Consider the following 24,830-nt stretch of genomic DNA (forward strand, 5'->3'; position numbering starts at 1 on the left):
GCAGGTCTGTTCTGCAAGAAAGGAGGGCGTGTTGGTAACAGCTTCGAAAATGCTCAAAGCCTGAGCTGACCTCAATATGTGATAAGAGTAAAATAATACTGTAAGATGTGAGCTGTAGAATGAGTAAGGGTTATAATGGTAAGTATGAGAAGGCAGTATGGTAAAGCTTGGTGCAGTGAACAGACGTGTGAAAGAGCTAAATGTTGTGATTGCTGGGGCTATACAGGTGGGCATTTTAGCCCCATTCATTGGCACACCATTCACTCTGTTGAAAGTCCACTGCCTCCACACCATTGCTGCTATGAGTACCATCTACAAAATAAATGTAAAAACAAGTAGCAGGACTGGCCCATTTAGTCCTTCAAGCTTGATTTGTCATTTAATAAGGACATAGCTGATCTTACCATCACTTGAAATCTATATTCCCACCTACCTTTCACCCCTTCCTTAAAATGAAGCATTATAGCAAATTGAAGACTTCTTGAGCACTTTATGAACCAGTTAATTTCAAGCACCAAAAAGAACTAGGGCAGCACCGTACATAATAGCACCATCATCAAATCATGCACCAAATTGAATTGGAGTTATGTTGCCATCCTTTCTTCATTGTTGGGTTAAAATATAAAACTTCTTCCCTAACCACAGTGTGATATACCAACAACTTGACAAGACTGCATCAGTTTATGAAGCTCGTTCACTGCCACTTTCTCAAGTGGATGGACAATAAATGGTAGCTTTTTCAGCAATTTCCACATAGTCATAGAGAAGTACAGTACGGATACAGATATTTTGGTCCAATCCGTCCATGTCGATCAGATATCATGAATTAATCTAGTCCCATTTGCCAGCATTTAGCCCCTATCCCTCTGAACCATCCAACTGCCTTTTAAGTGTTGTAATTGTACCAGCCACCACCACTTTCTCTGGCAGCTCATTCCATACAGGCACCACCTTCTGCGTGAAAAAATTGCCCCTTAGGTCCCTTTGATATCTTTCCCCTCTCAACCTATACCCATGCCCTCTAATTCTGGACTCACCCACACCAAGGAAAATACCTTGTCTATTTACCCTATGCATGCCCCTCATGATTTTGTAAACCTCTATAAGATCACCCCTCAGCCTCTGAAGGTCCAAGGAAAACAGCCCAGCGTATTCTCCCTCTCCCTATAGCTCAAACCATCCAACCCTGGTAAAGTCCTTGTAGACCTTTTCTGAGCCCTTTCATGTTTCACAACATCCTCCTGATAGGAGGGAGACCAGAACTGCACACAGTTTTCCAAAAGTGGCCTAACCACTGTTCTGTGCAGCTGAAACATGACCTCCCAACTCCTATACTCAATACCCTGACCAATAAGGGAAAGCATACCAAACAGCGCTTTCACTTTCTTATCTACCTGCGACTCTACTTTCAAGGAACTGTGAACCTGCACTCCAAGGTCTTTGTTCAGCAACACTCCCTCGGACCTTACCATTAAGAGTATAGGTTCTGCTCTGATTTGCTTTTTCAAAATGAGGCACCTCATATTTATCTAAATTAAACTGCATCAGCCTCTCCTCTGTCCATTTGCCCACCTGATCAAGATCCTGTTATAATCTGAGGTTAGCTCCTTCGCTGTCCACTACACCTCCAATTTTGGTGTCATCTGCAAACTTATGAATTACACCTCCTATATTCATATCCAAGTCACTTATATAAATGACAAAAAGTCGTGGGCCCAGCATCGATCCTTGTGGCACACCACTGGCCACACACCTCCAGTCTGAAAAGCAACCCACCTCTATCACCCTCTGTCTACCTTCAAGCCAGTTCTGTATCTAAATGACTAATTCTCCCTGTATTCCGTGAGATCTTACTTTGCTACCCAATCTATCATGAGGAACCTTGTTGAACACCTTTCCGAAGTCTATTTAGATCACATGTACTGTTCTTTTAAAAGACTCAATCAAGTTTGTGAGACCTGATTTCCCACGCACAAAGCCATGCTGACTATCCCTAATCAGTCCTTGCCTTTCCAAATGCATCTATGTCCTGTCCCCCAGGATTCCCTTCAACAACTTGCCCACCACCGACATCAGGCTCACCGGTCTATCACTCCCTGGCTTGTCCTTACCATCTTTCTTAAATAGTGGCACCACGTTAGCCAACCTCAAGTCTTCCAGCACCTCACCGGTGACTATCGATGATACAAGTATCTCAGCAAGGGGCCCAGCAATTACTTTCTTAGCTTCCCACAGAGTTCTTGGGTACACCTGCTCAGGTCCTGGGGATTTATCCACTTTTATGCGTTTCAAGGCATTCAGCACCTCCTCCTCCTCTGTAATGTATTTGCCTCATAAGCTGCTAGCAGCATTGATGTAGCATGATGCTGTATGGCAACCTGTCTGGACCTTTGATTGTTTAGTGCTACCAAACATGCCAAGCTGTTTGCCTTTCTGTCTGTGTGAAAGTCCAATGCAAGTCAGAGATGCTGAAAGCCTGTAAGTTTTCATTGAGCATCAATGCACTAAAATGCAATGGAGGCCTGAGATACTGTGAACCTCAAAAGTAAATGCAAAGTGAATGAGTTATAGAAAAACAAGCTGAGAGATTTAAGGTGTATCATATATGGATACGTGTTTGTCCACGCAGACAAAGCAACCTCTCAGAAGCACACAAGACATGAATGTCCCCGAGCTCCAAAGTGAAGTCCTTAAGTTTTGAAGTGGTGTGTGAGGATGTAGTGAAAGTAACTGTACTCATGTCTTCAGGCTGGCAGTTTGGAGATGCCCAGCTATTAGGAGAAAGGGTAGGCAGGATAGTAAAGGAGTTGTTTAGTACACTAGCCTTTTATTGGTCAGTGCACTAAGCATAGGAGTTGGAGTCATGTTGCGGCTGTACAGGACATTGGTTAGGCCAGTTCTGGAATACCGTGTTCAGTTCTGGTCTCCTTCTTGTTGGCAGGATGTTGTGAAACTTGAAAGGGTTCAGAAAAGATTTACAAGAATGGACAGTTTGAGCTGTAGGAGAGGCTGAATAGATTTGGGCTATTATCTCTAGAGTATAGGAGGTTGAAGGATGATCTTACAAAGGTTTATAAAATCATGACGGGCATGGATAGGAAGAACAACCAAGGACTGTGACACCAGCTATCTGTTCTGACGTCTATGCCTGGAATTGACATTGCCTATGATGTGCTGCACAGAAATGAGACCAAATAGCTGCTAATGCTGTGAAAATGCACAAATATTCAGTAATACTTCTCATTTGCAAGATTCAGAACTTGCTACTTAAAGTTAGCATCAGAATTGTGTTTGCTTGACATTGGCAATCTGATTTTTTTTTCACTCTTGTCATCGTCTAGCCTGTTTAAAGCCTGGGACAATTCTGCCCTCTTATGTTCTCATTCTATGGGTTATTTTCACAATCCTTGTTTTAAGAATAATGACATGATAATCTGGTTTATCAGTAGTTAGAGAACTTTTACAAGACTGATTTCTGCTGTCTTATTTTGTTTGTATGGGATGTTGAAGTCACTAGCAAGATAGCATTTATTCCCAATCATAATTGGCCTTGAGAAGGTGGTACCTTTTTGAGCGAGTGCAGCCTGCCTCAGGTACTTGTACCTACAGTATTCCGAGCAAAGTTTCACGATTTTTACCCATGGGAGTGAAAGAATGCTCGGACAATTTCAGAAAAAAAACTTTAAGATATCATATTTCAGTGATGAGATCTTTTTGTCTCAACTTCCATGCATCGTTTCATCATTTTTCTCTGTAAACAAAATTTAATACGAATGTGTTCCAATGGCGGTGTTGTCCAACAGCTGACTTGACGTGGCTGAAGGTTTAAGTGTAATTTGCATGTGAAGTGATTGTATCAGACAACACATGCTGTGACTAAGAAGACAGAACATTGGCAAAAATCTGCCACCTTTTTCAGTAAAAGAATGAGATTCCTGAATTGTTTACCATAGGGATTTATGAAAAGAAAAGAAGAGAAGAAAAAAGAAGTGATTGAACAATTTAAAATTCTGCTAACAAATGCACAGACACAGCTGTTCAAACAGGATTAATGGGATGTATTAGGAGTACAGTGACTTATGTAGTGCTTCAGAAAATATTAAAATTCATCATTTTCCAAGTTATGCTGAGTGGCCTTAAATAGATGAAAAGAAATAAACGTATTTAGCGGATTTATAGATTTCTACGCAATATACAAAATAGTACTTATGAGTTGGAAAGTTTCCAAGCTTGTGAGCTTTTCAGAATGCGAGTCATAGTGAGCTGCATTTTAAAGTGAGAAACTGAGAATAAGTGCAGGAAACCATTTGGGTTAAATGGCACAAAGAAAGAGGTAAATCAGCAAGTAATGATTGGCTGAAAGTATATTTTGAGTGTAATAAGGAGGTGAGACTGAGAAAGCTGAAGAGTTGCAAGTTTTGAGATCTTCTGTGGGTGATAAGCTCAAAGTAACTAGTCTTGTTTTTTTAGCTCATGGTGGCTCAGTGGTTAGCATTGCTGCCTCACAGCACCAGGGACCTAGGTTCGATTTCAACCTCTGGCGACTGTCTGGGTGGAGTTTACACATTCTTCCCGTGTCTGTGTGGGTTTCCTCCGGGTGCTCCTGTTTCCTCCCACAGTCCAGAAGATGTATAGGTCAGGTGAATTGGCCATGCTGAATTGCCCATTGTGTTCAGGAATGCGTAGGTTAGGGGCATTAGGTAAATATAGGGTAGGAAAATGGGTCTGGGTGGGTTACTCTTTGGAGGCTTGGTGTGGACTTGTTGGGCCAAAGGGCCTGTTTCCACACTGTATGGATTCTAATTCTAATTCTGATTCACACTGTAGCTAGATAGAGTCAACATATAGCAGATCATATCGAATGATTGACTATTTGGAATTTAGAAAAGTAAGATAGAAATGCCTCCATAGAATTTATGAAAAAGAAGAATTGTTATAAAGGAGGATAAATGGCTTGTGTCTGGTAGCACACTAGGGATGCAAAAAGAGCCTCATCAATTATGACAACAGTATTCAAGTGCTTGATGGACTTCAGATTTATGATGAGTTTTCCTAAATGAAAGAAGCGTTTGAGTTAGAAAAAAAAGTTCAGAGTTGTAGCTTTAACAGTAGAAGGGGGTTTGAAAGTTGTATTTTCGTGTCAGATGGCATATGAATAAATGAAAAAGAGTAGGGATGGAGCCAATAAAAGAAGAATATTGTTTGACCTTTAAAAAAACAGCAAAAACATTGCTTTAAAGACTGAAGAAGTAATTTTATTCTCTTTTGAATGACATGAAGATCAAGAAACTGTGATTCAACTATTCCACTGAGAGGCTGCAGTTTGTATGCATTAAATGAGTGTACTGAAAGAGGTTGCTGAGTGCCACTAAAATCCTGGAAAGGGTTGAATGATGAATGGAGAACATAACTGCTGAGGAGTAACAGCAGTGATGGCTCATTCATTACTGCAATGTTTGTGAGTTATGTAATATGGGTAACAAGATGCCCAATGAATGACAAGTGCTGATAAATGGTAATGTGCATTAGCCTGGAAATGTTTAATTTGAGGGTTAAAGTCAACATCTGTAACATTAGAAATTGCAAATAGAACAAATACTTGGAAAGTACGAGTAAGTGCATTTCAGGGATACGATAAAAAATAAAAGTAATGAAAGACAATTTTAGAACATAGAACGTTACAGTGCAGCACAGGCCCTTCGGCCCTCGATGTTGCACTGACCTGTGAAACCAATCTGACTACACTATTCCATTTTCATCCATATGCCTATCCAATTATCATTTAAAAGGCCTTAAAGTTGGCGCGTTGACTGCTGTTGCAGGTAGTATGTTCCACACCCCTACTCCTCTCTGAGCAAAGAAACTACCTCTATGTGTCCCACATCTATCACCCCCTCAATTTGAAGCTGTGCCCTCTCATGTGGGCCATTGCCATCTGAGGGGAAAAAAAGTCTCGCTGTCCATCGTATCTAATCCTCTGATTATCTTTTTGTCTCAATTAAGTCAACTCTCAACCTTCTTCTAGAACATAGAACATAGAAAAATACAGCGCAGTACAGGCCCCTCGATGTTGCGCCGACCGAAGCCTACCTAACCTACACTAGCCCAATAACCTCCATATGCTTATCCAATGCCCGCTTGAATGACCATAAAGAGGGAGAGTCCACCACTGCTACTGGCAGGGCATTCCATGAACTCACAATACGCTGAGTAAAGAGTCTACCCCTAACATCTGTCCTATACCAACCTCCCCTTAATTTAAAGCTGTGTCCCCTAGTAACAGTTGACTCCATACGCGGAAAAAGGTTCTCACTGTCAACCCTATCTAAACCCCTAATCATCTTGTACACCTCTATCAAATCTCCCCTAAACCTTCTTTTCTCCAATGAGAACAGCCCCAAGTGCTCAGCCTTTCCTCATACGATCTTCCTATAATGCCAGGCCTGGTAAACCTCCTCTGCACCCGTTCCAGTGCCTCCACATCCTTCCTATAGTATGGCGACCAAAACTGCACACAATACTCCAGATGAGGCCGCACCAGAGTCTTATACAACTGCAACATGATCTCAGGACTCCGGAACTCAATTCCTCTACCAATAAAGCCCAGTACACCATATGCCTTCGTCACAGCACTATTTACCTGGGTGGCAACTTTCAGAGATCTGTGTACATGGACACCAAGATCCCTCTGCTCATCCACACTACCAAGTAGCCTACCATTAGCCCAGTAATCCATCTTCTTGTTACTCCTACCAAAGTGAATGACTTCACACTTAGCTACATTGAACTCCATTTGCCACCTTTCTGCCCAGCTCTGCAACTTATCTATATCCCGCTATAGCCTGCCCATCCTTCTTCACTGTCCACAACTCCACCGACTTTCGTATCATCCGCAAACTTGCTCACCCAGCCTTCAAGCCCCTCCTCCAGGTCATTTATAAAATGCAGCAATGGTCCCAAAACAGATCCTTGTGGAACACCGCTAGTAACAGCACTCCAAGATGAACCTTTACCATCAACTACTACCCTCTGTCTCCTTCCAGCCAGCCAATTCCTAATCCAAACCTCTAATGCACCCTCAATGCCATACCTCCATAATTTTTGCAGTAGCCTACCATGGGGTACCTTATCGAACGCCTTGCTAAAATCCATATACACCACACCTACTGCTTTACCCTCGTCCACTTCCTTGGTCACTTCTCAAAGAATTCAATTAGGTTTGTGAGGCACGACCTGCCCTTCACAAAACCATGCTGACTATCCTTGATCACATTATTCCTATCCAGATGTTCATAAATCCTATCCCTTACAATTCTCTCTAAGACTTTGCCCACAACAGAAGTGAGACTCACTGGCCTATAGTTACTAGGGCTGTCCCTACTCCCCTTCTTGAACAAGGGGACCACATTCACTATCCTCCAGTCTTCTGGCACTATTCCTGTAGACAACGGCGACATAAAAATCAAGGCCAATGGCTCTGCTATCTCCTCCCTAGCTTCCCAGAGGATCCTAGGATAAATGCCATCAGGCCCAGGGGACTTATCTATTTTCACCCTTTCCAGTATTCCCCGGACCTCTTCCCTACATACCTCAAAGCCATCCATTCTAATCATTTGTGACTCAATATTCACATCAGCAACAATGTCCTGTTCCTGAGTGAATACTGACGAAAAGTATTGATTTAGTGTCTCTCCAATCTCCTCCGCCTCCACGCACAACTTCCCACTTCTATCCTTGACTGGACCGATACCTACCCTAGTCATCCTTTTATTCCTGACATACCTATAGAAAGCCTTTGGGTTTTCCCTAATCCTACCAACCAAGGACTTTACATGTCCCCTTCTCGCTGCTCTTAGCTCTCTCTTTAGATCCTTCCTGGCTACCTTATAACTCTCAATCGCCCCAATTGAACCTTCACGCCTCAGCTTTACATAGGCCGCCCTCTTCCCTTTCACAAGGGATTCCAATTCCTTATTAAACCACGGCTCCCTCACAAGACCCTTTCCTCCCTGCCTGACTGGTACATACTTATCAAGGACACCCAATAGCTGCTCCTTGAAAAAGCTCCACATATCATTTGTGTCCTTCCCTTGAAGCCTATTTTTCCAATCCACACATCCTAAGTCATGCCTCACCGCATCATAATTTCCCTGCCCCCAGCTATAACTCCTGCCCTGCAGTGCACACCTATCCCACTCCATCACTAGAGTAAAAGTCACCGAGTTGTGGTCACTGTCCCCGAAGTGCTTACCTACCTCCAAGTCTAACACCTGGCCTGGTTCATTACCTAGAACCAAATCCAGTATGGCCTCACCTCTTGTTGGCCTGTCTACATATTGTGTCAGGAAACCCTCCTGCACACATTGGATAAACACCGACCCATCTAATGAACTCGAACTATAGCTTTCCCAGTCAATATCTGGGAAGTTAAAGTCTTCTCTCAGCCTTTCCTCATAAGATCTTCCCGCCATGCCAGGCAACATCGTAATGAATGTCCTCTGAACCTTTTCCAAAGCTTCCACATCCTTCCTATAATGCGGTGACCAGAACTGCCAAGTGTGTTGGCACCAGAGTTTTGTACAGCTGCAGCATGATCTCATGGTTCCAAAACTCAATCCCTCTACCAATACAAGTTAACACCATATACCACCTTAACAATCCTCTCAATCTGGGTGGCAACTTTCAAGGATCTATGTACCTGGACACCGAGATCTCTCCACTCATCTACACGAGCAAGCATCTTACTATTAGCCCAGTACTCTGCATTCCTGTTACTCTTTCCAAGGTGAATCACCTCACACTTCTCTGCATTACACTTAATTTGTGACCTCTCAGCACAGGTCTGCAGCTTATCAATGTCCCTCTATAACCTACAACATCCTTTGTCACTATCCACAACTCTACAGACCTTCGTGTCATCTGCAAATAGACAGATGTGTTAGTATATGACCTCATCCAGGTTATATATGAAAATGACAAACAGCCATGGGCCCAAAACAGATCCTTGCTGTACACCACTAGTAACTGAACTCCAGGATGACTGTTTCCCATCAACCACCAACCTCTGTCTTTGTTCAGCTTGCCAATTTCTGATCCAAATTGCTAAATCGCCCTCAATTCCATGCCTCCGTATTTTGTGCAATAGCCTACCATGGGGAATCTTATCGAATGCCTTACTGAAATCCATATACACTACATCAACTGCTTTACCCTCATTCATCTTCTCAAAGAACTCAATAAGGTTTGTGAATCATGACTTACTCTTCACAAAACAGTCTTGACTGTTCCTAATCAACTTATTTCTTTGCGGATGATTATAAATCCTATTTCTTTTATAACCCTTTCCAACACTTTACCCACAACCGAAGTTTCACTGATCTATAATTACCAGGGTTGTCTCTACTCCCCTTCTTGAACAAGGGAATGACATTTGCTAACCTCCAGTCTTTTGGCACTATTCCTGTAGACAATGATGACATCAAGATCAAAGCCAAAGGCTTGGCAATCTTCTCCCTAGCTTCCCAGCGAATCCGAGGATAAATCCCATCCGGCCCAGAGAGCTTGCCTATTTTTAAACTTTCCAGAATTGCTAACACCACCTCCTTGTGAACCTCAGTCCCATCTAATCTAGTAGCCTGTATCTCCGTATTCTCCTCACCACCTTGCCTTTTTCTAGTGTGAATACTGATGAAAAGTATTCATTTAGCACCTCCCCTATCTCCTCGACCTCCACGCACAACTTCCCACTACTGTCCTTGATTGGCCCTAATCTTAATCTAGTCATTTTTTTTATTCCTGATATACCTATAGAAAGCATTAGTGTTTTCCTTGATCCAACCACCAACGACTTCTCATGTCTCCTCCTGGCTCTTCTTAGCTCTGTCTTTAGGTCTTTCCTGGCTGACTTGTAACTCCCAACTGAGCCATCACATCTCATCCGAACATAAGCTGCCGCCTTCCTCTTGACAAAATAACCTTGTTAAAGGAGTAGCATTGTCATACCTCCCCCCTTAAATATCTATCAATATCCAAAGATGGCTTAATTTAGAACTCCTTATTCTTACACTGTTAGTACATTACAACACATATACATTACATCAACTATAACCATGCCAATACGCTATTACATTCTATCTCAGTCTGTTTTATCTGCGGCTGCATACCTCTGTTTCTCAACCAAGTCTCGACAGTGCATCGGCAATCACATTTTCTCATCTTGCCACATGCACAATTTTCAAATTGAATGGCTATAACAACAAGATCTATCTAAATAGTCTGGAATTTTTGTCCTTAAATTTTTCCAAAAACTTCGATGGGTTATGGTCAGTGTATATGATTGTCACAGATAAATGGTCTGTCACTGGTAAGATAAATGTTGAAAAGGTGTAACACCAACACCAAGCTCAAAGTTTCCTTCTCAAATGTCAAATATTCCTGCTATGAATGTTCAATTTCCTGGAGAAATACCCAACAGGTCTTTCTATCTTTCCATCATCTTCCTGTAAGAGTACAGCACCAACACCCACATCACTTGCACCAATAGCCACCTCGAATGGCTTTGTGTAATTAGGTGTGGCTAATACTGGGACAGTGGTTACCACAACTTTCAAGCTGTCAAATGCCTTCTGACAGTCTGCTGTTCACTGTCCACTTCGAGCCATTCTTTAGTAATTTATGAGTGAAGCAGCCACATTGCTAAAATTTGGTATGAATTTCCAATAAAAACAATTACTCAATCCCAGAAGTCGTGGTACTGCTCTTTTTGTCGATGGTTTGGGAAACGCCCCAATTACCTTTGTTTTTGCATCCTGTGCATGTACAATAACATGACCCAGCAAGCTGACTTGGGCTTTGGCAAATTCACTTGTAGCAAGGTTTATCACCTGCTTCCAAAGTCAATCAAACAAGTCTGATAAATGTTGTAAATGTTCCTTCCGTGTATGACTAAAAAAAAAAATCACTGGATCGTCAATATATATCACACAATTGGGTAATCTGGAAATGATCTTACTGGTTGGTTTTTGCAATGTGGCTGGCACATTTTTCATACCAAATGGCATGACTTTAAGCTGCTACAGCCCATTCAGTATCATGAAAGCTGAAATTGTCTTCACTCTTTCAGATAAAGGTAGCTGCCAGTATCCTCTGAGCAAGAAATATAAGTTGTTGGTCCCATCTTTTCAACACAATCTTCTTTTAGCTTTGCGATAGTCCACACATAACCATTGGGTACTATCTGGTTTTGGCATCAATACTGCGGGTGTGCTCCAGTCACTGTAACTCACTTCGATTATGTCATCTTGGAGCACACGTTCAATTTCCTTTCGAACCTGTGGTAACTTTACAGAGTTAAGCCTATAAGGATGTTGCTTAATTGGAAAAACATTTCCTATATCTGGGTCATGCATCATTAGGTTAGTACTTCCCATAATTAAAGTAGCCAGTTCAGACATTTTGACCCTTTCTGACCCTTATCAAAAAAAGGGCAAAATGACCTTGTTAAAGGGGCAGGATTGTAACCCAATGTTTTGTCCTGGGCAGTGTTGAGCTTCTTCAGTGTTGTTGGAAACTGCATTCATGCAAACAAGTGGGGAGTATTCCACCACACTCCTGATTTGTACCTGACAAACACTGGGGAGTCAGAAGGTGAGTTATTTGGCACTGATATCTTAGTTTCTCAACAGGGTTTGTAGAACAACAACATTTATATGGCCAATTCAATTAATGTGGAATGGCAATTCATTCTTCATTTGTAAAACTGAGTCATTCAAAGTATTGGTATAGACCCTAAGACCATAAGATGTAGGAGCAGACGTAGTTTATTCAGTCTGTTCCGCCATTCAATAAGATAATGGCTATTATAATCCTCAACTCCACTTGCCTGTTTTTTCCCATTAACCCTCATTTCAGTTACTGATTAAAACTCTGTCTATCGCAGCCTTGCATATATTGAACAGTCCAGTCTCGACAACTATCTGTGGTAAAGAATTTCACGGATTCATTATCCTCTGAGATAAGCATTTCTTCCTATCTCTGCCTTAAAGAGGTGACCCTTTATTTATTGATTATGCCGCTGATTCTAGACTCTCCCACAGAGGGATACAATCTTTCAGCATCTACCCTGTCAACTCTCCAAAGAATCTTGCATGTTTCGATAAACTCCAGTAATTACATGCCAGTACACTTAACCTCTCCTCGTAAGACATATCCTCCGTACCCAGGATCGTCTTTATTAGACTGACTCCAATGCCTGTTATGTCTACCTTTAAATACAGGGTCCAAATTATTCACATTATTCCAACTGTAAGATGACTAGCGTTTGTATAGTTTGAGCAAAATCTCCTTATTTTTATACTACACTCCGTTTGAAATAAGTCCATTTCCCTTCCCCATTACCTGTTTATTGTTGCTAGCTTGATTTATGCATGACGACCTCCAAATTCTGTAGCTTTCTGCAGTCTTCCTCCATTTAAATCCCATTGGCTCATCTATTCTTCCTGCCCAAGTGCAGAATCTTGCATTTTTCCACTTTATATTCCATCCGCCAAGGTTTTGCCCATTCGCCTAAACTGTCTATGTCCCTCTGCAGACTCTGTGTTACCTTTGCCTTACAACCAATTGTTATGTCATCCACATACTTGGCTATTTTACATTCACTTTCCTCATTCAAGTCTAGAATAAGTATTGAAAATGTTTGTAGCCCAACACTGATCACTGTGGCATTCCATTACCTACAGATTCCATTTCTGAAAATGCCCCTTCATCCAAATGTTTTGTCATCTATTCATGAGCCAATCTTCTGTCCATACTAATATACTAACCCTATGGTTTCTTAACTTATTAATCAGCTTAACATTCAGTGCCTTATCAAACTCCTTTTAGAAATTTAAATATATTACTTCTACTTGTTCCCCATTGTTGATCCTGCTTCTCATGCAGATGTTAGGCATGATTTCCCATTTGTGAAACCATACTGACTCTGCAAGATCATATTATGCATTTCTAAACATTCTGCTATTAAATCCTTTATAAAAGATTCTGTTCCCCAATAATGGATGTTAAGCTAACTGGCTTATAGTTGTTTTGTGTGTCTCCTTCTCTTTATAGTGATAGTTTACAAATCCTCTGGGACTTCTTCAGAATCTAAGGATTATTGGAGGATTTGTTCCACTACCTCTGTACCTACACCTGTAATATCCTCGGATTCATTCCATCAGATCCAGGGGACGTATAGGTCTTTGGCCCCTTTGGATGCCCTACAACGTTTTCTCCAGAGATTTTTTTTTTGCCTTTCCCCTATTTGCCCCTTGAATATTTAGTAATTTTAGAATGCTGTTAGTATCTTCTACTAGAAGACTGGTGCAAAGTAATTATTTAAGTCCTCCACAATTTCCTGGTTCCTCTTTATTTCCCCAGCCTCATTCTCAAAGGGGCCTATGTTCAATTTGGCTTCTCTCTTCTTTTTTATAAACTTAAAGAGGTTATAGAGTCAGAGTCCTACAACACAGAGACAGGCCCTTCAGCCCAAACTGGTCCATGCCAACCAACGTGTCCATCCATGCTCACCCCATTTCCCTGCACTTGGCCCATATCCTTCTGATCCCTTCCTATCCATGTATTTGTCCAAATGCCTTTTAAATATTGTTAATGTACCCACTTCAACAACTTCTGCTGGCAGCTCATTCCATCTGCGTACCACCCTCTGTGTAAAACCGTTGCCCCCACTCTCCAGGTTCCCTTTTATTCTTTCCCCTCTATTCATGAACTAATGCCCTCTAGTCCTCGATTCCCACCACTTGGAAGAAGACTGAGTGCATTCACCCTATTCTTGCCTCTCAATTTTATACACTTCTAAAAGAGCCCCCTCAGTCTCCTGTGCTCTAAAGAAAAAAAGTCCTAGCTTGACCAACCTCTCCCAATAACTCAGAATATTCAGTCCATGCAATTGTACTTGGAATGTTTTTTCTGCTCTCTTGCTAGTTTAATAACATCTTACTTGTAACAAGGTGACCAAAACTGAACACAATATTCCAAGTAAGGCCTCATCAACATCCTGTATAATTGCAACATAACTTCTCAACGCCGATACCCAGTGCCCTGGCTGATGAAGGCCAGTGTGCCAAAAACCTCCTTCACTGCCCTGTCTACCTGTGACTTCACTTTCAGAGAACTGTGCACCTGAACTCCAAGGTCCCTCCATTCCACTACACTCCTTAAGATTATTAGTGTTTGTCTTGATATTACTTCAAGTTTACCCTCAGAGTTTAATTTCTCCCACCTAATTCTTTTTTGGTCATAGAACATAGAAAAGTACAGCACCGTGTGGGCGGCACGGTGGCACAGTGGTTAGCACTGCTGCCTCACAGCGCCTGGAGACCCGGGTTCAATTCCCGACTCAGGCGACTGACTGTGTGGAGTTTGCACGTTCTCCCCGTGTCTGCGTGGGTTTCCTCCGGGTGCTCCAGTTTCCTCCCACAGTCCAAAGATGTGCGGATCAGGTGAATTGGCCATGCTAAATTGCCCATAGTGTTAGGTAAGGGGAAAATGTAAGGGTATGGGTGGGTTGCGCTTCGGCGGGTCGGTGTGGACTTGTTGGGCCGAAGGACCTGTTTCCACACTGTAAGTAATCTAAAAGTAATCATCTTTGCTATCCTTTTCTCTACATCCCTGGAACAATTTGGAAGGCTACAGAAAACTCCCAACACTGAGGATGTCACCTAGACAGGGGACGAAACGTTTGCAACACAAACTCCCAGCTCGGCGAACAGAACCACAATGACGAGCACTCGAGCTTCAAATCTTCTCCCAAACTGAGTCCTCAAATGTTCGTTCTTAGTACCATAATACTGTCCTTGACTAACAATACCACCTTCCTTTCTTTTTAATCATCTTCTGTATTCTTAGTGAAACATGTAAATCCCGGAACCTGCAACAACCATTCCTGTCCCTGCTCTGCCCATGTCTACGAAATGGCTATAACATCAAAATCCTAGGTATCAACCCATGCTGCAAGTTCACCCACCTTGTTCCGGATGCTCCTGGTGTTGAAGTAGACACACTTCAAACCAACTTCTTGCTTGCCGGTGCCTTCTTGCGAACTTGAAACCTTATTTCTGACCTCACTATTCTCAACCTCCTGTATGCTCGAATGACAGTTTAGGTTCCCATCCCCCTGCTGAATCAGTTTCAACCCATATGAAGATTATTAGTAAATTTCACCCCCATGATATTGATACTCCTCTGGTTCAAGTGAAGACTGTCCTGTTTGTGGAGGCCCCACCTAGCCCTGAATGAGCCCAAATATCCAGGAATCCAAAACCCTCCCTCCTGCACCATCCCTGTAGCCACATGTTCAACTCCCCTCTCCCTAATCCTTGCCTCACTAGCATGTGGCACAGGCAACAAACCAGAGATGATAACAACTGTTTGTTCTAGCTCTAAGCTTCCACCCTCGCTCCCTAAATTTCTGCCTTAAATCCCCATCCCTCTTCCTATCCCTGTTGGTCCCTATGTGAACCATGATTTGGGGCTGCTCCCACTCCCCTCCCCCTCAAAGATCCTGAAAACATGATCAGAAACCTCACCAACCCTGGCACCTGAGAGGCAGCACACCAACTGAGAGCCTCTCTCGTTCCCTTAGAACTTCCTATCTGTCTCCCTCACTGTGGAGTGCACAATGATTAATACACTGCTCCTCTTCCCCCTTCCCTTCTGAGCAACAGGGACAGACTCTTTGCCAGAGACCTGTGCCCCATTGCTTACCCCTGGTAAGTTGCCCCATCCCCAACAGTATACTTGTTGTTGAGGGAAACAGCCACAGGGATTGCCTGCATTGCCTGCCGGTTCCCTTTCCTCCCCTGATGGTAACCTATGTACCTTCTTCATTTACCTAAGGTGTGATTACCTCCCTGTAAATCCTTTCTGCTTCCTGAATGATCCGAAGTTCATCCAGCTCCAGTTCCCTCATGTGGTTTTCATGGAGCTGGTGTTGGGTGCACTTCCCATAGATGCAGTCAGCAGGGACACTAGTGGTGACCTTTAGCTCCCACATTCTGCAGGAGGAACATTCAACTGCACTAACCTCCATTCCCACTATTCTAAATTCACAACAAGACTACTGAAAAACTTAAAAAAAAAGAAACTAGTCACCTTACCAATCTGGCACATAGAACCTTTTTTTGGTAGAGGAAGATGGTGGGTAGGTGACACTACCCGAGTAGTGTTTCGGGTCAAGCAACCATCCAAGCATAAAGCCTTACTTACCCAACAGTCCCATGTCTGCTCCTGCTCAGCGTGTGCTCTGCTGATACAAGAGGTAAGTATTTATATTTTCAATTTCCCATTGCAAGGATCCAAAAAGAGTGACTGCTGGTCAGGCGGCAGGAAGGCAGTTGATGCTTCTTTTAAATTAGATTTCTGAAAATTGAATACATTCTGCATTTATAGTGGTAGATTTCACAAATTAGGAGCAATAATTGAAGAAATCTCTGGTTACTTCAGACTAATCAAAAAAAACCAGGTTATAAAGATGTGGTGATTGCAATGAAGTCAGCTTGGTGGATCTCTCAGAATGAGTTCTCTGATTGTGGCTGTTAATCTGGCTAACAGATAAGAACAAGAATGTTCTTATTGTGTTCCTATTCACTCTGAGAGCTGGCTTTGAGGGAAATGGATCAGTGTCAAGGTCGCTCCATATGTATAGGGTACAGAGGGTGACTTGGTGATCGGAGAAAGCATGTTCCTGAAGAAATTAGCTTGTCTTTGAGTGAGGGTGTTATGAAGGTGTAAATATGTACTTACCTTTAAGAGAGACTGGGATCTCCATGGACTTAGAGCGGCACAGAGTGTACTAAAACAAGTTGAAGTGTAACATTTGTGAAACCAATAGTGCAGCTGAGTTTCCAAAGAAACAACAAAGAACATTTGCAGCCCAGGAACAGGCCCTTCGGCCCTCCAAGCCTAAGCTGATCCAAATTTACTATCTAAACCTGGTGCCCAATTCCTAAGCATCTCTATCCCTCTGCTCATGCATCAGTCCAGATGCATCTGAAATGAATCTACCGTGCTTGCCTCTACCATCTCTGCTGGCAACTTGTTCCAGTCACCTACCACCCTCTGTGTAAAGTACTTGCTACGTGTACCCCCCTTAAACATTTCACCTTTCACCTTGAAAACTTGGCCTCTTGTTGTTGAATCCTTCACCTTGGGGGAAAAAAGCTTATCCCTGTCGATACCCTTCATAATTTTGTAGACCCAATCAGGTCCCCCCTCAATCTCCTTTTTCTTAATGGAAACAAATCTATCCTACTCAACCTCTCTTCATAGCTAGCATGTTCCATACCAGGTAACATCCTTGTAAACCTTCTCTGCACCCACTCCAAAGAGTCCACATCCTTTTGGTAATGTGGCGACCAGAACTGAGCACAGTATTCTAAACGCAACAAAGTCTTGTACAATATTAACATGACCTGCCAGCTCTTATACTCAATACATCCGACGAAGGTAAACGTACCATAGTCCTTATTGACCATACTATCCAACTGTGCAGCAACCTTCAGGATACAATGAACCTGCACTTCCAGGTCTCTCTGTTCATCAACTTTTCCTAAGGCTCTTGCATTTACTGTATAATTCGTTCTAGATTTAGACTTCCCAAAATGCATTACCTCACATTTTTGTGGATTGAACTCCATCTGCAAACTTCTCCTCCCAACTCTTCAGTCTATCTATATTCTCCCGTATTCTTTGACAGTCCCTTATGTTTTCTGCTGCTCCACCCATCTTCGTGTTATCTGCAACTTGCTGATCATACCAACGGTGCCCTCTTCCAGATCATTTGTGTGTCACAAACAACAATGGCCTCAGCACTGCTCCCTGTGGAACACCACTGGTCACCTTTCTCCATTTTGAGAAACTCCATTTAACTACTACTCTCTGTCTCCTATTGCTCAACCAGTTCTTTATCCACCTAGCTAGAACACCCTGCACACCATGTGACTTCACTCTCTATTAGTTTACCATGGCGAACCTTCTCAAATGCCTTACTAAATTCCATGTATATGACATCTACAGCTCTTCCTTCGTTTATCAACTTGGTCGCTTCCTCAAAGAATTCTATTAAGTTGGTAAGGCATGATCTCCCCCGCACAATACAATGTTGCCTATCATTGATAAGCCAGTTCTTTTCTAAATCTAAATATATATTATCCCTTCGTACTTTCTCCAGCAACTTTCCCACCATTGACAGGCTCACTGGTCTGTTGTTACCTGGAATATCCTGCTACCCTCCTTGTACAGGGGGACAACGTGAGCAACCCTCCAGTCCTCTGGCACCTCACCTGTGTTTAAGGATGCTTCAAGGATATCTGTCAGGGCCCCAGCTATTTCCTCTCTCACCTCTCTCAGCAACCTGGGATGAATCCCATCTGATCCTGGCGATTTACCCACCTTCATATCCTTTCACCTACCCAACACATCCTCCCTCCTTAGGTCAACGTGATCCAGAGTAAACAAACTTCTATGTCTAATCTCAACATTCATCATGTCCCTCTCCTCGGTGAACACTGATGCAAAGTAATCATTGAGAATCTCACCCATTTTCTCAGGTTCGACACACAGCCTTCCTTCCTGATCCTTTAGTAGACCAATCCTTTCTCTAGTTATCCACTTATTTCTTATATAAGAATAAAAGGCTTTGGGATTCTCCTTAATTCTGCTCACTAAAGCTATTTCATGACTTCTTTTAGCCCGCTTGATTCCTCGTTTAAGACTTGTCCTTCTCTTGCGATATTCCTCCAGGGTCTGTTCTGTTCTTAGCTGCCTAGACCTTATGTATGCTTCCTTTTCCTCTTGGCTAGTCGTACGATTTCTCTTGTCATCCATGTTCATGAATCTTGCCCTTCCTATCCTTTGCCTTCAATGGGGCATGCCTATCCTGCATTATCTTTAACCTATCTTTTATAAGGCTCCCACATATCAAATGTGGACTTCCCTTCAAAGAGCTACCCCAATCCACATTTCTGAGCTCCTGCCTAATTTTGATATAATTGGCCTTAGCCTAGTTTAGTACTCTTCCATTAGGACCATTTTCATCTTTGTGAACGAGTATTCTAAAACTTAAGAGTTGTGGTCACTGTTCCCAAAGAAATCCCCCACCGCAACTTCTACCATCTGGCTTGGCTGATTCCCCAAACACCAGGTCTAGTATGGCCCCTTCCCTCTTTGGACTATTGACATATTGCTCTAGAAAACTCTCCTGGATGCTTCTTACAAATTCTGCCCCATCTAGACATCTGACACTAAATGTATGCCAGTCAGTGTTGGGACAATTAAAATCTCCCATCATCACTATCCTGTTGCCTCTACATCTTTCGACAATCTCTTTACATATTTGTTCTTCGACCTCACGCTCACTGTTGGGAAGCCTGTAATACAAACTGCGCCCTTCTTATTTCTCACCTCCACTCATAATACCTCATTACTCAAGCCATCCATAGTGTCTTCCTGTAGCGTAGCCGTGATATCATCCCTGACCAGCAATGCAATGCAACCCTTCCCTCATTTTACTTTCCTCCATATCCTGCTTGAAGCATCTATATTCTGGAACATTTAGTTGCCAATCATGCCCTTCCTTCAACCAAGTCTCTGTGATTGCAATAACGTCATACTCCCAGACACCAATCCCAGCCCTAAGTTCATCTGCCTTACACACTATACTCCTTGCATTAAAGTAGATGCATTTCAGGCCACCATTTCTTTTGCATCCATCTGCTGTCTGCCTACTCTTCCACTTATTAATGCTATCTTCATGATTCTTACAGTCTCCAGTTTCCATCTTGCTGTCGACATGTCTTCTCTTCTGGTTCTTAGCACCCTGCCATATTAGTTTAAAACCTCCCCGTCAGCAATAGCAAAAACTCCCCATGATACAGATACAAAAACAAATTCATTAAATTATACCCCAAGATACCAAAATCCAATCAAATTTGAATTTAGTATTTTGACAGCATCAAAATCAATGAAATGACCTGATGTTTTGAGGTATAAAACTGGACATTATGAACATTTATGGGGGAAAACTGCCAAGAACGCCAACAAAGAGCCATCCAAAGAGCTCTCTGAAAGATAGCTGTCCATAAGAAATTTGTGCAGCAGAACACCAAAGCTGACCTAGAAAATATATCTGCCAAGGAGAATCAACAAAGCTGACTGGCTTTACAAAAAAAAGTTTCAAATCTTAATCGGGGGTTTTTATCGGACCTGTATTGTACAGTAAGATGTAAAAGATAGATTTAAGTGAAAGGAGTTTTAATAATTGTTGCTTTTAATATTCTCTGTTTATTTTTACTTTAAATGGGGATAGTTATTTGCTTTACAAAATTTAACAGATTACAGCACGAGGTGAGCTTCTCTGTGTGTCAAATTTAAATTAGCAGAGGGGTTTACCCTGTGTCGTAACAGTTTTCAGATGAATCAAAAAACTAGGTGGTGAAGGTGTGGTAATTGCAACAAAGTCAGCTTGGTGGATCTCTCAGAATGAGTTCTCTGATTGTGGCTGTTAATCTGCTCCAATCAGGGAGCCATGGCTGACAGATAAGATTGAGTGTGTCCGACATCCTGTTCACTCTGAGAGAACTGTATTAGTGTCAAGGTTTGTCCATGTGTAAATGAAGGGCGACTTGGTGATGGGAGGAAAGCATGATCCTGAAGTAATTCACTCGCAGCAGTTGCCTTTGAGTTAGGGTAAGCATTTCTGGCAATATGCCATTATTTCAGAAGCTTGACTCATTCAATCCTACTGTCAAAGACTGGACCCAGTATGCGGAAAGAGTGTGTTCGTTTTTTCTGGCAAATGCCAATGGGGAAGATCAGAAGCAATGATAATTCTCCTGACAGTTTATGGTCCTGCAGTATGTTTGATTGTTAGGAGTCTAACTTTCTCTGAGGCACTAGTTATTGAAACCTTTCAAGAATTGGCAGATTTAGTTAATATTTTACAACCCCAAGCCGTCTCTAATTCTGAGACACTATTCACAATTTGAGAACAAGTGGAATTTGTATTGGGATTTTTGACAAGGTTAGTCAACTGGCAGAGATGTGTGACTTTGGTTTAATCCTTACTGGGATGCTGGGAGACCATTTGGTCAGTGGGATTAACATAACCATGCAAATGTGGCCAGCAGCCGAAGACCAGCTGGACTTTCAATGGCATTACAACTGGCGTTATCATTGGAAGATAAAGCGCGGGGCATTTGAGTTGCAGGGTATTCCAATGGAAGTGGACACTCTCGCTAGTCCAACTGAGCTTGGAGAACACCAGCTGTGTGAAAGCAGTTGCATCGTCTCACTCGGGACGTAGCCTGAACAGAGGGACTCTAGGTTCCCCCCCACAGCAAAACCCCAAAATAAAGCCTAGCCTCAGCCAAATGGTTAATAGTTTCAAGATCTGGGCCAACAAGCTGTGTATATGCTGCTAGCATGTCTACTTGACACAGCAAAACAGTCTCACTCGATCAAAATGGAATAAGAGATCTCATAGGCCAGTATCCAAGATGGTGCACACAGTGGAAAGTCCACTCTATCTGGTGTGGAACAGTTAAATTGGTTAGCAACATTCAAATCAAAATAAACACCTGGTGAAATAGTCACCTGGTTCTAATGGACATTGATACCAGTAAGACAATTTCAGTGATTGCTCAACCAGTCTTTAACAATGATTTGGAGTTGCCGGTGTTGGACTGGGGTGTACAAAGTTAAAAATCACAGAACACCAGGTTATAGTCCAACAGGTTTAATTGGAAGCACACTGGCTTTCAGAGCGATGCTCCTTCATCAGTTGATTGCTTGACAATCACCTGATGAAGGAGCGTCGCTCCGAAAGTTAGTGTGCTTCCAATTAAATCTGTTGGACTATAACCTGGTGTTGTGATTTTTAGTCTTTAACAAAGTATGCTCTGGACTCTAAACTTTAAGTTTGAACAAGACCTCGACTCGACTGAGAACCTAATTTGAGTTACCTTTACAGATTAAGGATTTAATTTTGGTTGTGGTCTTTTATGAGAACAACTGGTTTTGTTGCAACTGATTGATTGTAGTAAAAGACTTGGGCACAAGCTTGATGGGGTGAAATTGTTTGAGAAAGATTCACCTAGGTTGGTTCATCTGTTTTTTGATTAGAAAATGGCTGTCTGAGTGAAGTCCTAATTAAGTACTTGGAAGCTTTTCAAGACGGTCTAGGGACTATTACAGATGCCAAGGGCATCTTGCATTCCAATTGGAAACAATTCTACAATTAGGCAAGGCCTGCCCAGTGCCATTTGCCTTATGGGCAAAAGTAGAGGCAGAAATCAGAAGGCTGGAAAGTGAGGCAATCATCAAACCAGTCTAGTTTGCAGAATGGGTTGTACCGGTTATGAGACCCACAGTTCGGTTCGTCTTTGTCGAGATTTTAATGAAGTAGTAAATCCCCTCTCACACCTTGATAAATACCTAATTCCTCGGATAGAGAATTAATTCACCAAGCTGGCAGAGGGGCTAATGTTCACGAAGCTGGACGTGAACCATGCATACTTATAATTGCAGTTAGATGAGGATTCACAGAAGTATGCTAAAATTAATACTGGTAAGGATTTGTACCAATATATGAGACTGTCATTTGGAGTATCGTCAACCTGTACAATTTCTTTGTGATGTGGAGGAGGTGGTTTTGGACTGGCGTGGACAAAGTTAAGTCACCCAACACCAAGTTATAGTCCAACAGGTTTATTTGGAAGTACTAGCTTTCAGAGTGCTGCTCCTTCATCAGGTAGATGATGGAGAACATTCTACAAGGGCTACCCCAGTCGCTAAACTTGAAAGGGTTCAGAAAAGATTTACAAGGATGTTGCCAGGGTTGGAGGATTTGATCGATAGGGAGAGGCTGAACAGGCTGGGTCTGTTTTACCTGGAGGTCGGAGGCTGAGGGGTGACCTTATAGAGGGGCATGGATAGGGTAATTATGAGGGGCATGGATAGGGTAAATAGGCAAAGTATTTTCCCTGGGGTCGGGGAGTCCAGAACTAGAGGGTGTAGGTTTAGGGTGAGAAGGGAAAGATATAAAAGAGACCTAAGGGACAACTTTTTCACTCAGAGGGTGGTACGGGTATGGAATGAGCTGCCAGAGGAAGTGGTGGAGGCTGGTACAATTGCAACATTTTAAAAGGCATTTGGATGGGTATATGAATAGGAAGGGTTTGGAGGGATATGGGCCGTGTGCTGGCAGCTGGGACTAGATTGGGTTGGGTTATCTGGTCGTCTGGTTTCCATGCCGTACATCTCTGTGACTCTATGACTTTATGATGTGCCCTAATAAAGGGAAGACCAATAAGGAGCACTTGGCAAATTTGGACAGAGACATTTCTCCCATGCAGGCATGTACATCATCTGGGTAGTATTAGCTCATGGATGGTCCAATGGAGAGGAATGCCCAATAGCATATGCATTCTGGACTCCAGCTAAAGCAGAGCGTAAATACGCCCAAATAGAGAAGGGACGTTTAGTGGTCATAGAGATGTACAGCATGGAAACAGACCCTTCTGTCTAACTTGTCCATACCAACCAGATATCCTAACCCAATCTAGTCCCACCTGTCAGCACCCGGCCCATATCCCTCTGAACCTTTCCTATTCATATACCCATCTAGATGCCTTTTAAATGTTGCAATTGTACCAGCCTCCACCTATCCATGCCCTTCATGATTTTATAAACCTCTAAGGTCACCTCTCAGCCTCTTGACAGACCAGGGAAAACAGCTCCACCCTATTCAACCTCTCCCTATGGCTCAAATTCTCCAACCCTGGTAACATCCCTGTAAATCTTTTCTGAACCTATTCATGTTTCACAACATCTTTCCAATAGGAAGGAGGCCAGAATTGCACGCAATATTCCAACAGTGGCCTAACCAATGTCCTGTACAGCCGCAACATGACCTCCCAACTCCTGTACTCAATACTCTGACCAATAAAGGAAAGCATAGTAAAAGTCGTCTTCACTATCCTATCTACCTGCGACTCCACTTTCAAAGAGCTATGAACCTGCACTCCAAGGTCTCTTTGTTCAGCAACACTCCCTACGACCTTACCGTTAAGTGTATAAATCCTGCTAGGATTTGCTTTCCCAAAATGTAGCACCTCACATTTATCTAAATTAAACTCCATCTGCCAGTTCTCAGCCCATTGGCCCATCTGATCAAGATCCTGTTGTAATCTGAGGTAACCTTCGCTGTCCACTACTGTCACATTTGGAGTCCAGAAGTTCCACCAATATGTTTACAAACATAAATTTGTTATATAAATTGACCAAAACTCCCTGCTCGGAGTACTTAAGAGGACAAGGCATTGCTGCCCGTAGCTTCTGGCTGATTTCAGCAGTGGGCTCTAATACAAAATGTGGATACAAGTTGGAACACCAGCCAGGAGATCAAGTAGCAAATGAGGATGCATTGAGCCACCTCCCAGGCAGATACACAAATGGTATTTCTGCCAATTGGAAGAGTCTGTAATGGATTTAAATTATCTGGGTACTGTTCCAGTCACAGCTGACAATATCAAACTCTGGACGCAGAAAGATCCGGTCCTGGTGAAATTCAAATAGCTGATAATGATGGGGGAAACCGAAGAGCTGTCCCAACCAGAAAGGACAGCTTTTTGAACCCAGAGAGACCAGATCATAGTAAAGGATGGCATATAATGGGGATTGAGTGATTGTCCGAGCAAAAATCGCTGCCAGATATTGGCTAAACTCCACTGGGGTCATCTATGATTTTTAGAGTAAAGATATGTCTGGTGACTAGA

General features: G+C 42.6%; 1 protein-coding gene across 1 annotated transcript in view; it reads left to right on the top strand.

The window, feature by feature from the left end:
• The window catches only part of lmbr1 (limb development membrane protein 1), a 270,045-nt gene that overhangs the window by 219,602 nt on the left and 25,613 nt on the right, over nt 1-24,830 (top strand). The window lies entirely within an intron of this gene.

Source organism: Hemiscyllium ocellatum, chromosome 5 (assembly GCF_020745735.1).
Source record: "Hemiscyllium ocellatum isolate sHemOce1 chromosome 5, sHemOce1.pat.X.cur, whole genome shotgun sequence".
NCBI classification, from domain to species: domain Eukaryota; kingdom Metazoa; phylum Chordata; class Chondrichthyes; order Orectolobiformes; family Hemiscylliidae; genus Hemiscyllium; species Hemiscyllium ocellatum.